The sequence below is a fragment of the Macaca thibetana genome, chromosome 10 (genome assembly GCF_024542745.1).
Source record: "Macaca thibetana thibetana isolate TM-01 chromosome 10, ASM2454274v1, whole genome shotgun sequence".
Classification (NCBI taxonomy): Eukaryota; Metazoa; Chordata; class Mammalia; order Primates; family Cercopithecidae; genus Macaca; species Macaca thibetana.
Window position 1 is genome coordinate 94412014 of NC_065587.1, and position 12920 is coordinate 94424933.

Sequence of the window (12920 nt, forward strand, 5' to 3'; positions counted from 1 at the left end):
GATTCAAAAGGATTTTTTTTTTAAAGTTCTATGATTAAAAGTTTACTTAAAAGCAAATTTCCTTTTTTAAAATTATACTTTAAGTTCTGTGGTGTATGTGCAGAACATGCAGGATTGTTTTATGGGTATACACATGCCATGCTGGCTTGCTGCATCCATCAGTCCGTGATCTACATTATGAATTTCTGGTAATGCTATCCCTCTCCTAGCTCCCCACCCTGACAGGCCCTGGTGTGTGGTGTTCCCCTTCCTGTGTCCATGTGTTCCCATTGTTCAACTCCCACTTATGAGTGAGAAGGCGTGATGTTTGGTTTTCTGTTTTTGTGTTAGTTTGCTGAGATGGTTTCCAGCTTCATCCATGTCCCTGCAAAGGATATGAACTCATCCATTATTGTGGCTGCATAGTACACCATGGTGCATATATGCCACATTTTCTTTATCTGGGTCTATCCTTGATGGGCATTTGGGTTGGTTCCAGTCTGTGCTGTTGTCAACAGTGCCTCAATAAACATATGTGTGCATGTGTCTTTATATTAGAATGATTTATATTTTTGGGGGATATACCCAGTAATGGGATTGCTGGGTCAAATGCTATTTCTAGTTATAGATCCTTGAGGAATCAAACTGTCTTCCACAATTGTTGAACTAATTTATAACCAACAGTGTAAAAGTGTTCCTCTTTCTCCACATCCTCTCCAACATCTATTGTTTCCCGATTTTTTTGATGGCCATTCCAACTGGCATGAGATTGTATCTCATTGTGATTTTGCTTTCCATTTCTCTAACGACCAGTTGTGCTTTGCTTCACATGTTTGTTGGTTGCATAAATGTCTTCTTTGGGAAGTGTCTGTTGATATCCCCCACTTTTTTGATGGGGTACTTTGTTTTTCTCTTGTAAATTTGTTTAAGTTCTTTGTAATTATGTATATTAGCCCTTGGTCAGATGGAGAGATTGCAATAAATTTCTCTCATCCTGTGGGTTGCTGTTCACTCTGATGATTGTTTCTTTTGCTCTGCAGACACTGTAGTTTACTTAAATCCCATTTGCAAATTTTGGCTTTGGTTGCCATTGCTTTTGGTGTTCTAGTGATGAAGACTTTGTCCATGCCTATGTCCTGAATGGTATTGCCCTACTCAAGGACATTTCTGTGCAGTGCCATACCACCTAAAGTAATTTATAGATTCAGTGCTATTCCCATCACGCTACCACTGACTTTCTTCAAAGAATTAGAAAAACTGCTTTAAATTTTCATATGGAACCAGCAAAGAGCCCACACATCCTAAGCAAAAAGCACAAAGTGATCATCACATTACCTGACTTCAAACTATTCTACAAGGCTAACCAAAAGAGCGTAGTAGCCATATCATCCAGATTTATGGACCAATGGAACAGAACAGAGACCTGACACCATGCAACTAAAACTGTCTGATCTTTAACAAACCTGACAAAAACAAGCAATGGGGAAAGGATTCCCTATCAATAAATGGTGTTGGGAAAACTGGCTAGCCGTATGCAGAAAACTGAAACTGGGCCATTCCCTTACACTTAATACAAAAATTATATTAAGATGGATTAAAGAGTTAAATGCAAAACCTAAAACCATAAAAAACCTATAGAAGAAAACCTAGGTCACCAACTGCAGAGAAAGGTACTTGCAGTGAAATGCATGGTACAAACACGCATTCCCTGCTTCCCGGAGTGGGTCAGGTTGGCGAGTGGTCCACCTGCTCCAGGTGGATCCCTGCAGACATGGCTGGCTTCTCTTTGACCCAGCTTGGCCTTGACTGGCATGCACAAGCCTCAGTGAAACAACTGTGCTTCAAATGGAGCCGCACAGAGAAAAAGAGCAGCAGGCTCAGGAGCATGGTGTGAGCTGCCTTTGGGGCTCCAGTCCATCCCTCAGGGCTCATATGGCACTGTGGGCTTCTTGGTTGCCAAGAGGGAGACCACAGGCCATCTTGAGGAGGACTTTAGGTTGAAGTGCAGAAAGCAGCCAGGATTTCCACCCAGTGGACTCGGCCTTCTGTGCCCCTGGCCAGATTTAGAATTTGGCCCCAGGCAGGACAAGCTCACTCAGAGCAGCATGGTGGTAGCTGGGGTCTATGCATGCCAGGCAAGGTCAAGCTGGCTCCAGGAGCAAGCAGCCACGTCTGCAAAGGTGTGGCTGGAACAGGTGGAACAGCCACTGACCTCACCCACTCAAGGAAGCAGAGATGGTTTCAACAGCCAGACTGGCTGCCACCTGATGGCTGATGGAGCTGAGGCCTGAGGAGAAGCAGATGGCACTGGGGCCCTACCTCTAGGGTAGAACTGATGTACCATGAGCGGCAGAGAGTGAGGTTGGTGGCTGGTCCACCAGCTCCTGGCACACCCTTGCAGAGGTGGTTGGTTGCTTTTTGAGCCAGCTTGGCCTTGCCTGGCATGCACAAGCCTCAGTGCAACAACTGTCTTACACATGGAGCCACATAGAGGAAAGGAGCAGCAGGCTCAGGAGCAGGGTGTGCGCTGCCTTTAGGGATCCAGTCAATTCCTCAGGGCTCATATGGCACTGTGGGCTTCTTTGTTGCCAAGAGAGAGACCACAGGCTGTCTTGAGGAGGACTTTCTTCTCAAGTTCAGAAAGCAGCCAGGATTTCCACCCAGGGGCCTAGGGTTTCTGTGGCCCTGGCCAGGGGTAGAATTTGGACCCAAGCAGGACAAGTTCACTCGGAGCAGAATGTCGATACCTGGAGTCTGTGCATGCCAGGCAAGGCCAAGCTGGCTCAAAGAGCAACCAGCCACCTCTGCAAGGGTGCGCCCAGAGCAGGTGGAGCAGCCACCAACCTCACCCACTCAAGGAAGCAGGGATGGCCAGTTTCAACAGACTGAGTGGCTGCCACCTGATGGCTGAAGGAGCAGAGGCCTGAGGAAAAGCAGATGGCACTGGGGCCCTACTTCTAGGGTAGAACTGATGTACCATGAGCGGCATTGAGTGAGGTTGGTGGCTGGTCCACCGGCTCCTGGCATACTTGCAGAGGTGGCTGGTTGCTCTTTGAGCCAGCTTGGCCTTGCCTGGCATGCACAAGCCTCAGTGCAACAATTGTCTTACAAATGGAGCCATATAGAGGAAATGAGCAGCAGGCTCAGGAGCAGGGTGTGCGCTGCCTTTAGGGTCCAGTCAATTCCTCAGGGCTCAGATGGCACTGCGGGCTTCTTGGTTGCAAAGGGAGACCACAGGCCATCTTGAGGAGGACTTTATGTTCAAGTGCAGAAAGCAGCCAGGATTTGAACCCAAGGGACTTGGTCTTCTGTGGCCCTAGCCAGACTTAGAATTTGGCCCAAGGCAGGACAAGCTCACTTGGAACAGAATGTCCGTAGCTGGGGTCTGTGCATTGCCAAGCGAGGCCAAGCTGACTCAAAGAGCAACCAGCCACCTCTGCAAGGGTGCGCCTGTAGCAGTTGGACCAGCCTTCAACGTCACGCATTTAAGGAAGGAGGGATGGCCAGACTTAGAAATTGGCCCCACGCAGGACAAGCTCACATGCAGCAGTGTCTGTTTCTGGGGCTTGTGCATGCCAGGCAAGGCCAAGCTGGCTCAAAGAGCAGCCAGCCACCTCTGCAAGGGTGCGCTGAGAGCAGGTGGAGCAGCCACCAATCTCACCCACTCAAGGAAGCACGGATGGCCAGATTCCAACATACTGAGTGGCTGCCACCTGATGGCTGATGGAGCAGAGGCCTGAGCAAAAGTAGATGGCACTGGGGCCCTACCTCTAGGGTAGAACTGATGTACCATGAGCGATAGCGAGTGAAGTTGGTGGCTGCTCCAACTGCTCCAGAGGCACTCTTGCAGAGGTGGCTGGTTGCTCTTTGAGCCAGCTTGGCCTTGCCTGGCATGCACAAGCCTCAGTGCTACAATTGTCTTACAAATGGCGTCATATTGAGGAAAAGAGCAGCAGGCTCAGGAGCCACGTGTAGGCTGCCTTTAGGCTCCAGTCAATTCCTCAGGGCTCAGATGGCACTGCGGGTTTCTTCATTGCCAAGAGGCAGACCAGAGGCCGTCTTGAGGAGGACTTTATGTTCAAGTGCAGAAAGCAGCCAGGATTTGCGCCCAGGGGCCTAGGCCTTCTGTGGCCCTGGCCAGGCTCAGAATTTGGCCTCAGGCAGGACAAACTCACTCAGAGCAGCACTGGGTACCTGAGGTCTGTGCATGCCAGGCAAGGCCAAGTTGGCTCAAAGAGCAACCAGCCACCTCTGCAAGGGTGCCCCTGGAGCAGGTGGAGCAGCCACCAACCTCACTCACTCAAGGAAGCAGGGATGGCCAGATTCCAACAGACTGTGTGGCTGCCACCTGATGGCTGATGGAGCAGAGGCCTGAGGAAAAGCAGATGGCACTGGGGCCCTACATCTAGGGTAGAACTGATGTATCATGAGCAGCAGTGAATGAGGTTGGTTGCTCGTCCACTGTCTCCTGGCACAGCCTTGCAGAGGTGGCTGGTTACTCTTTGAGCCAGCTTGGCCTTGCCTGGTATGCACAAACCTCAGTGCAACAATTGGCTTACAAATGGAGCCATATAGAGCAAACTGAGTAGCAAGCTCAGGAGCAGGGTGTGGGCTGCCTTTAGGGCTCCAGTCAATTCCTCAGGGCTCAGATGGCACTGCAGGCTTCTTGATTGCAAATAGGGAGACCGCAGGCCCTCTTGAGGAGGACTTTATGTTGAAGTGAAGAAAGCTGCCAGGATTTCCACCCAGGGGACTCGGCTTTCTGTGGCCCTGGCCAGACTTACAAATTTGGCCCCATGCAGGACTAGCTCACTCAGAGCAGAATGTCAGTAGCTGGGGTCTGTGCATGCCAGGCAAGGCCAAGCTGGCTCAAAGGGCAACCAACCACCTCTGCAAGGGTGCACCTGGAACCAGTGGACCAGCCACCAACCTCACCTACTGAAGGAAGCAGGGATGGCCAGATTCCAACAGCCTGAGTGGCTGCCGCCTGATGGCTGATGGAGCAGAGGCCCGAGGAAAAGCAGATGGCACTGAGGCCTTACTTCTCAGGTAGAAGAAGTTATGTACCCTGACCGGCAGCGAGTGAGATTGGTGGCTGGTCCACCGGCTCCTGGCGCACCCTTGCAGAGGTGGCTGGTTGCCCTTTGAGCCAGCTTGGCCTTGCCTGGCATGCACAAGCCTCAGTGCAACAATTGTCTTACAAATGGAGCCTTATAGAGGAAATGAGCAGCAGGCTCAGGAGCAGGGTGTGCGCTGCCTTTAGGGTTCCAGTCAATTCCTCATGGCACAGATGTCACTGCGGGCTTCTTGGTTGCAAATAGGGAGACCACAGGCCATCTTGAGGAACACTTTATGTTCAAGTGCAGAAAGCAGCCAGGATTTGAACCCAAGGCACTTGGTCTTCTGTGGCCCTAGCCAGACTTAGAATTTGGCCCAAGGCAGGACAAGCTGACTCGGAGCAGAATGTTGGTAGCTGGGGTCTGTGCATGCCAGGCAAGGCCAAGCTGACTCAAAGAGCAGCCAGCCATCTCTGCAAAAGTGAGCTGGAGCAGGTGCAACCCATGGGCGCACTGCTTCTGTGGCCCTGGGCAGATTTAAAATTTGGCCCCAGGCAGCACAAGATCACTCGAGCAGCTGGGGCACATGAAAGGCCACTTGGCTCAAAGAGCAACCAGCCACCTCTGCAAGAGTGGCCCAGAGCAGTTGGACCAGCTGACAACCTCACCCACTCAAGGAAGTGGGGATGGCCAGGTCCCAAAAGCCGGACTGTCTGCCACTTGATGGCTGAGGAGCAGAGTCCTGAGGAAAAGCAGATGGCAGTGGGGCCCTACCTCTAGGGTAGAAGAAATGGTGTACCCTGAGCAGCATCGAGTGAGGTTGGTGGCTGGTCTACTGGCTCCTGGCACACCCTTGCAGAAGTGGTTGGTTGCTCTTAGAGCCAGCTTGGCCTTGCCTGCCCTGCACAAGCCTCAGTGCAATAATTGTCTTACAAATGGAGCCATATAGAGGAAATGAGCAGCAGGCTCAGGAGCAGGGTGTGTGCTGCCTTTAAAACACCAGTCAATTCCTCAGGGCTCAGATGGTACTGCAGGGCTTCTTCGTTGCCAAGAGGCAGACCACAGGCTGTCTTGAGGAGGACTTTATGTTCAAGTGCAGAAAGCAGCCAGGATTGCAATCCAGGGACTAGGCATTCTGTGGCCCTGGCCAGACTTTGAATGTGGCCACAGGCAGGACAAGCTCACTCAGAGCAGCAAATCGGCACCTGGGGTCTGTGCATGCCAGGCAAGGCCAAGCTGGCTCAAAGAGCAACCAGCCACCTCTGCAAGGGTGCGCCCTGGAGCAGGTGCTGATGGACCAGCCTGAGGTCACTGCCTTCTGTGGCCCTGGCAGACTTAAAAATTGGCCCCAGCAGGACAAGCTCACATGCAGCAGTGTCTGCTGGGCATGTGCATGCCAGGCAAGGCCATGGTGGCTCAAAGAGCAACCAGCCACCTCTGCAACGGTGCGCCTCAGAGCAGGTGGAGCAGCCAGCCAAACCTCACCCACTCAGGGAAGCAGGGACGGCCAGGTCCCAAAAGCCGGACAGGCTGCCACCTGATGGCTGATGGAGCAGAGGCCTGAGGAAAAGCAGATGACACTGAGGCCTTAACTCTAGGGTAGAGGAAATGATGTACACATGAGCGATAGCGAGTGAGGTTGGTGGCTGGTCCACCGGCTCCTGGCACACTCTTGCAGAGGTGGCTGGTTGCTCTTTGAGCCAGCTTGGCCTTGCCTGGCATGCACAAGCCTCAGTGCAACAATTGTCTTACAAATGGAGTCCTATATTGAGGAAAAGAGCAGCAGGCTCAGGAGCAGGGTGTGGGCTGCCTTTAGGGCTCCAGTCAATTCCTCAGGGCTCAGATGGCACTGCGGGCTTCTTCATTGCCAAGAGGCAGACCACAGGCCGTCTTGAGGAGGACTTTATGTTCAAGTGCAGAAAGCAGCCAGGATTTCCACCCAGGGGCCTAGGCCTTCTGTGGCCCTGGCCAGACTTAGAATTTGGCCTCAGGCAGGACAAGCTCACTCAGAGCAGCACTTTGGTACCTGAGGTCTGTGCATGCCAGGCAAGGCCAAGTTGGCTCAAAGAGCAACCAGCCACCTCTGCAAGGGTGCCCCTGGAGCAGGTGGAGCAGCCACCAACCTCACTCACTCAAGGAAGCAGGGATGGCCAGATTCCAACAGACTGTGTGGCTGCCACCTGATGGCTGATGGAGCAGAGGCCTGAGGAAAAGCAGATGGCACTGGGGCCCTACATCTAGGGTAGAACTGATGTATCATGAGCAGCAGTGAATGAGGTTGGTTGCTCATCCACTGTCTCCTGGCACAGCCTTGCAGAGGTGGCTGGTTACTCTTTGACCCAGCTTGGCCTTGCCTGGTATGCACAAGCCTCAGTGCAACAACTGTCTTACACATGGAGCCACATAGAGGAAATGAGCAGCAGGCTCAGGAGCGGGGTTTGCACTGCCTTTAGGGTTCCAGTCAATTCCTCAGGGCTCAGATGGCACTTCTTTGTTGCCAAGAGGCAGACTACAGGCCGTCTTAAGGAGGACTTTATGTTCAAGTGCAGAAAGCAGCCAGGATTTATACCCAAGAGACTCGGCCTTCTGTGGCCCTGGCCAGACTTAGAATTTGGCCCAAGGCAGGTCAAGCTCACTCGGAGCAGCATGTCAGTACCTGGAGTCTGTGCATGCCAGGCAAGGCCAAGCTGGCTCAAAGGGCAACCTGCCACCTCTGCAATGGTGCTCCTGTCGCAGTTGGACCAGCCTTCAACCTCACCCACTGAAGGAAGCAGGGATGGCCAGACTTAGAATTTGGCCCCATGCAGGACAAGCTCACATGAGTGTTGGATTCTTGTGCCTGTGCCTGCCAGGGAAGTCCAAGCTGGCTCAAAGAGCAACCAGCCACCTCTGCAAGGGAGCGCCTGGAGCAGTGGAGCAGACACCAACCGCACCCACTCAAGAAAGCAGGGAAGGCCAGATTTCAACAGACTGAGTGGCTGCCACCTGATGGCTGATGGAGCAGAGGCCTGAGCTCCTGGCACACCCTTGTAGAGTTGGCTGGTTGCTTTTGAGCCAGCTTGTCCTTGCCAGGCATGCACAAGCCTCAGTGCAACAACTGTCTTACAAATGGAGCCATTTAGAGGAAATGAGCAGCAAGCTGTAGAGCAGGGTGTGTGCTGCCTTTAAGACTCCAGTCAATTCCTCAGGGCTCAGATGGCACTGTGGGCTTCTTTGTTGCCAAGAGGCAGTCCACAGGCCATTTTGAGGAGGACTTTATGTTCAAGTGCAGAAAGCAGCCAGGATAGCAATCCAGGGGACTAGGAATTCTGTGGCCCTGACCAGACTGTGAATATGGCCACAGGCAGGACAAGCTGACTCAGAGCAGCACGTTGGTACCTACGGTCTGTGCATGCCAGGCAAGGCCAAGCTGGCTCAAAGAGCATCCACCCACCTCTGCAAGGGTGCGCCCGGAGCAGGTGCTGATGGAGCAGAGGCTTGAGGACTCTGCCTTCTGTGGCCCTGGGCAGATTTAAAATTTGGCCCCAGGCAGGACAAGATCACTTGGAGCAGCTGGGGCATGTGCATGCAATGCAAGGCCATGCTGGCTCAAAGAGCAACCAGCCACCTCTGCAAGGGTGCGCCTGGAGTAGTTGCACCAGCCACCAACCTCACCCACTCAAGGAAGTAGGGATGGCCGGATCCCAACAGCCTGAGTGACTGCCACCTGATGACTGATTTAGCAGAGGCTTGAGGAAAAACAGATGGCACTGAGGCCTTACCTCTAGGGTAGAAGAAATGAGGTACAGGAGCGGCAGTGAGTGAGGTTGGTGGCTGGTCTACCTGCTCCTGGCACACTCTTGCAGAGGTGGCTGGTTGCTCTTTGAGCCAGCTTGGCCTTGCCTGGCATGCACAAGCCTCAGTGCTACAATTGTCTTACAAATGGAGCCATATAGAGAAGAGGAGCACAGGCTCAGGAGCAGGGTATGCGCTGACTTTAGGGCTCCAGTCAATTCCTCAGTGCTCAGATGGCACTGTGGGCTTCTTCATTGCCAAGAGGCAGACCACAGGCCATCTTGTGGAGGACTTTGTATCCAAGTGCACAAAGCAGAAAGGATTTCCACCCAGGGGCCTAGGCCTTCTGTGGCCCTGGCCAGACTTAGAATTTGGCCTCAGGCAGGACAAGCTCACTCAGAGCAGCACTTTGGTACCTGTGGTCTGTGCATGCCAGGCAAGGCCAAGCTGGCTCAAAGAGCAACCAGCCACCTCTGCAAGGGTGCCCCTGGAGCAGGTGGAGCAGCCACCAACCTCACCCACTCAAGGAAGCAGGGATGGCCAGATTCCAACAGACCTGAGTGACTGCCACCTGATGGCTGAAGGAGCAGAGGCCTGAGGAAAAGCAGATGGCACTGGGGCCCTACCTCTAGGGTAGAACTGATGTACCATGAGTGGCAGTGAGTGAAGTTGGTGGCTGCTCCACCGGCTCCTGGCATACCCTTGTAGAGGTGGCTGGTTGCTCTTTGAGCCAGCTTGGCCTTGCCTGGCATGCACAAACCCCAGTGCAACAATTGTCTTGCAAATGGAGTCATATAGAGGAAAGGAGTAGCAGGCTCAGGAGCAGGGTGTGCACTGCCTTTAGGGCTCCAGTCAATTCCTCAGGGCTCAGATGGCACTGCGAGCTTCTTGTTGCAAATACGGAGACCACAGGCCATCTTGAGAAGGACTTTATGTTCAAGTGCAGAAAGCAGCCAGGATTTCCACCCAGGGGCTTAGGCCTTCTGTGGCCCTGGTCAGACTTAGAATTTGGCCCCAGGCAGGACAAGCACTCAGAGGAGCAGTGTCATGTTTCTGGGCCTGTGCATGCCAGGCAAGTCCAGGCTGGCGCAAAGAGCAACCAGTCACCTCTGCAAGGGTGCGCCTTGAGCAGGCGGTTCAGCAACCAACTTCACTCTCTCAAGAAAACAGGGATGGCCAGATTCCAACAGCCTGAGTGGCTGCTGCCTGATGGCTGATGTAGCAGAGTGATGAGGAAAAGCAGTTGACACTGTGGCCCTACCTTTAGGATACAAGAAAGGATTTACCATGTCTGGCAGCAAGTGAGGTTGGTGGCTGGTCCATCTGCTCCTGGCACACTTTTGCAGAGGTGGCTGGTTGCTATTTGAGCCAGCTTGGCCTTGCCTGTCATGAACAAGCCTCAGTGCAACAATTGTCTTACAAATGGAGCCATATTGAAAAAAAAGCAGCAGGCTCAGGAGCAGCGTGTGGGCTGCCTTTAGGGCTCCAGTCAATTCCTCAGTGCTGAGTTGGCACTGCGGGCTCCTTCATTTCCAAGAGGCAGACCACAGGCCATCTTGAGGAGGACTTTATATTCAAGTGCAGAAAGCAGCCAGGATTTCCACCCAGGGGCCTAGGCCTCTGCAAGGCCCTGGTGGCTCACTTTGGTACCTGGTTCTAGAGCAACCAGGCCTCAGGCAGGACAAGCTCACTTGGAGCAGATGGAGCAGCCACCAACCTCACCCACTCAAGGAAGCAGGGATGGCCAGTTTCAAACAGCCTGAGTGGCTGCCACCTGATGGCTGATGGAGCAGAGGCCTGAGGAAAAGCAGATGGCACTGGGGCCCTACCTCTAGGGTAGAACTGATGTACCATGAGCGGCAGTGAGTGAGGTTGGTGGCTGGTCCACTGGCTCCTGGCACACCCTTGCAGAGGTGGCTGGTTGCTCTTTGAGCCAGCTTGGCCTTGCCTGGCATGCACAAGCCTCAGTGCAACAATTGTCTTACAAATGGAGCCATATAGTGGAGAGGAGAGCAGCAGGCTCAGGAGCAGGGTGTGCGCTGCCTTTAGGGCTCCAGTCAATTCCTCAGGGCTCAGATGGCACTGCGGGCTTCTTGGTTGCAAATAGGGAGACCACAGGCATCTTGAGGAGGACTTTATGTTCAAGTGCAGAAAGCAGCCAGGATTATCACCCAAGGGCCTAGGCCTCCTGTGGCCCTGGTTAGACTTAGAATTTGGCCTCAGGCAGGACAAGCTCACTTAGAGCAGCTTTGGTACCTGCATCTGTGCATGCCAGGCAAGGCCAAGCTGGCTCAAAGAGCAACCAGCCACCTCTGCAAGGGTGCCCCTGGAGCAGGTGGAGCAGCCACCAACCTCACCCACTCAAGGAAGCAGGGATGGCCAGATTCCAACAGACTGAGTGGCTGCCACCTGATGGCTGATGGAGCAGAGGCCTGAGGAAAAGCAGATGACACTGAGGCCTTGCCCTTAGAAGAAATGAAGTACAACAGTGAGTGAGGTTGGTGGCTGGTTCCTGGCACACCCTTGCAGAGTTGGCTGGTTGCTCTTTGAGCCAGCTTGGCCTTGCCTGGCATGCACAAGCCTCAGTGAAACAATTGTCTTACAAATGGAGCCATATAGAGAAAAGGAGCAGGAGGCTCAGGAGCAGGGTGTGCGCTGCCTTTAGGGCTCCAGTCAATTCCTCAGGGCTCAGATGGCACTGCGGGCTTCTTTGTTGCCAAGAGGCAGACCACAGGCCGTCTTGAGGAGGACTTTATGGTCAAGTGCAGAAAGCAGCCAGGATTTCCACCCAGGGGACTCAGCCTTCAGTGGCCTTGACCAGACTTAGAATTTGGCCCAAGGCAGGACCAGCTCACTCAGAGCAGCATGTTGGCGCCTGGGGTCTGTGCATTCCAGGGAAAACCAAGCTGGCTCAAAGAGCAACCTGTCACCTCTCCAAGGGTGCACCTGGATCAGTTGCAGTAGCCATCTACCTCACCCACTCAAGGAAGTAGGGATGGCCAGGTTCCAACAGCCGGACTGTCTGCCACCTGATGGCTGATGGAGCTGAGGCCTGAGGAAAATCGGAAGACATTGGGGCCCTACCTCCAGGGTAGAGGAACTGATGTACCATGACCGGCAGTCAGTGGGGTTGGTGGCTGGTTCACCAGCTCCTGGCACACCCTTGGAGAAGTGGCTGGTTGCTCTTAGAGTCAGCTTGGCCTTGCCCCTCATGCACAAGCCTCAGTGCAACAACTGTGTTACAAATGGAGCCACACAGAAGAATGGAGCAGCAGGCTCAGGAGTAGGGTGTGCACTGCCTTTGGGGCTCCAGTCCATGCCTCAGGGCTCGTATGGCACTGCGGCTTCTGGTTTTAAAAGAGGCAGACCACAGGCCTTCCTGAGAAGAGCTTCATGTTCCAAAACAGAAAGCAGCCAGGATTACCACCCAGGGGACTTGGCCTTCAGTGGCCTTGACCAGACTTAGAATTTGGCCCAAGGCAGGACAAGCTCACTCAGAGCAGCATTTCAGTAGCTGGGGCCTGTGCATGCCAGGCAAGGCCAAGCTGGCTCAAAGAACAACCAGCCACCACTGCAATGGTGCACCTGGAACCGGTGGACCAGCCAGCAACCTCACCTACTGAAGGAAGCAGGGATGGCCAGATTCCAACAGACTGAGTGTCTGCCACCTGATGGCTGATGGAGCAGAGGCCCGAGGAAAAGCAGATGACACTGAGGCCTTGCCACTAGGGTAGAAGAAATTACGTACCTTGACCAGCAGCGAGTGAGGTTGGTGGCTGATCCACCTGCTCCTGGCACACCCTTGCAGAGTTGGCTGGTTGCTCTTTGAGCCAGCTTGGCCTTGCCTGGCATGCACATACCTCAGTGCAACAATTGTGTTACAAATGGAGCCATATAGAGGAAAGGAGCAGCAGGCTCAGGAGCAGGGTGTGCGCTGCCTTTAGGGCTCCAGTCAATTCCCCAGGGCTCAGATGGCACTGCGGGCTTCTTCATTGCCAAGAGGCAGACCACAGGCCGTCTGAAGGAGAACTTTACGTTCAAGTGAAGAAAGCAGCCAGGATTGCAATCCAGGGGTCTAGGCTTTCTCTGGCCCTTTCCAGACTTAGAATT

The 12920-nt window shown here is 53.5% G+C and overlaps 2 long non-coding RNA genes across 7 annotated transcripts in view; one reads left to right on the top strand and one right to left on the bottom strand.

The window, feature by feature from the left end:
• Positions 1-6146: 6146 nt before the first annotated feature.
• Positions 6147-12901, bottom strand: LOC126964021 (uncharacterized). Of its 3 annotated transcripts, none has more exons than XR_007729303.1 (5): positions 12846-12901; positions 10640-10701; positions 9367-9436; positions 7063-7201; positions 6147-6241 (listed from the first exon to the last, which is right to left on the bottom strand). It is a non-coding gene; the product is annotated as an uncharacterized LOC126964021 (long non-coding RNA). The 3 variants fall into 3 exon arrangements; XR_007729302.1 differs by lacking the exon at positions 12846-12901 and adding an exon at positions 12671-12784 and having other exon boundaries at positions 10640-10773; XR_007729301.1 differs by lacking the exons at positions 10640-10701; positions 12846-12901 and having other exon boundaries at positions 9367-9464.
• LOC126964020 (uncharacterized) overlaps positions 8849-12920 on the top strand; it is a 58385-nt gene continuing 54313 nt past the window's right edge. For all 4 annotated transcript variants that reach the window (XR_007729297.1, XR_007729300.1, XR_007729298.1 and 1 more), the window contains exon 1: positions 8849-9661. This is a non-coding gene — a long non-coding RNA (uncharacterized LOC126964020). The remainder of the gene's footprint in view (positions 9662-12920) is intronic.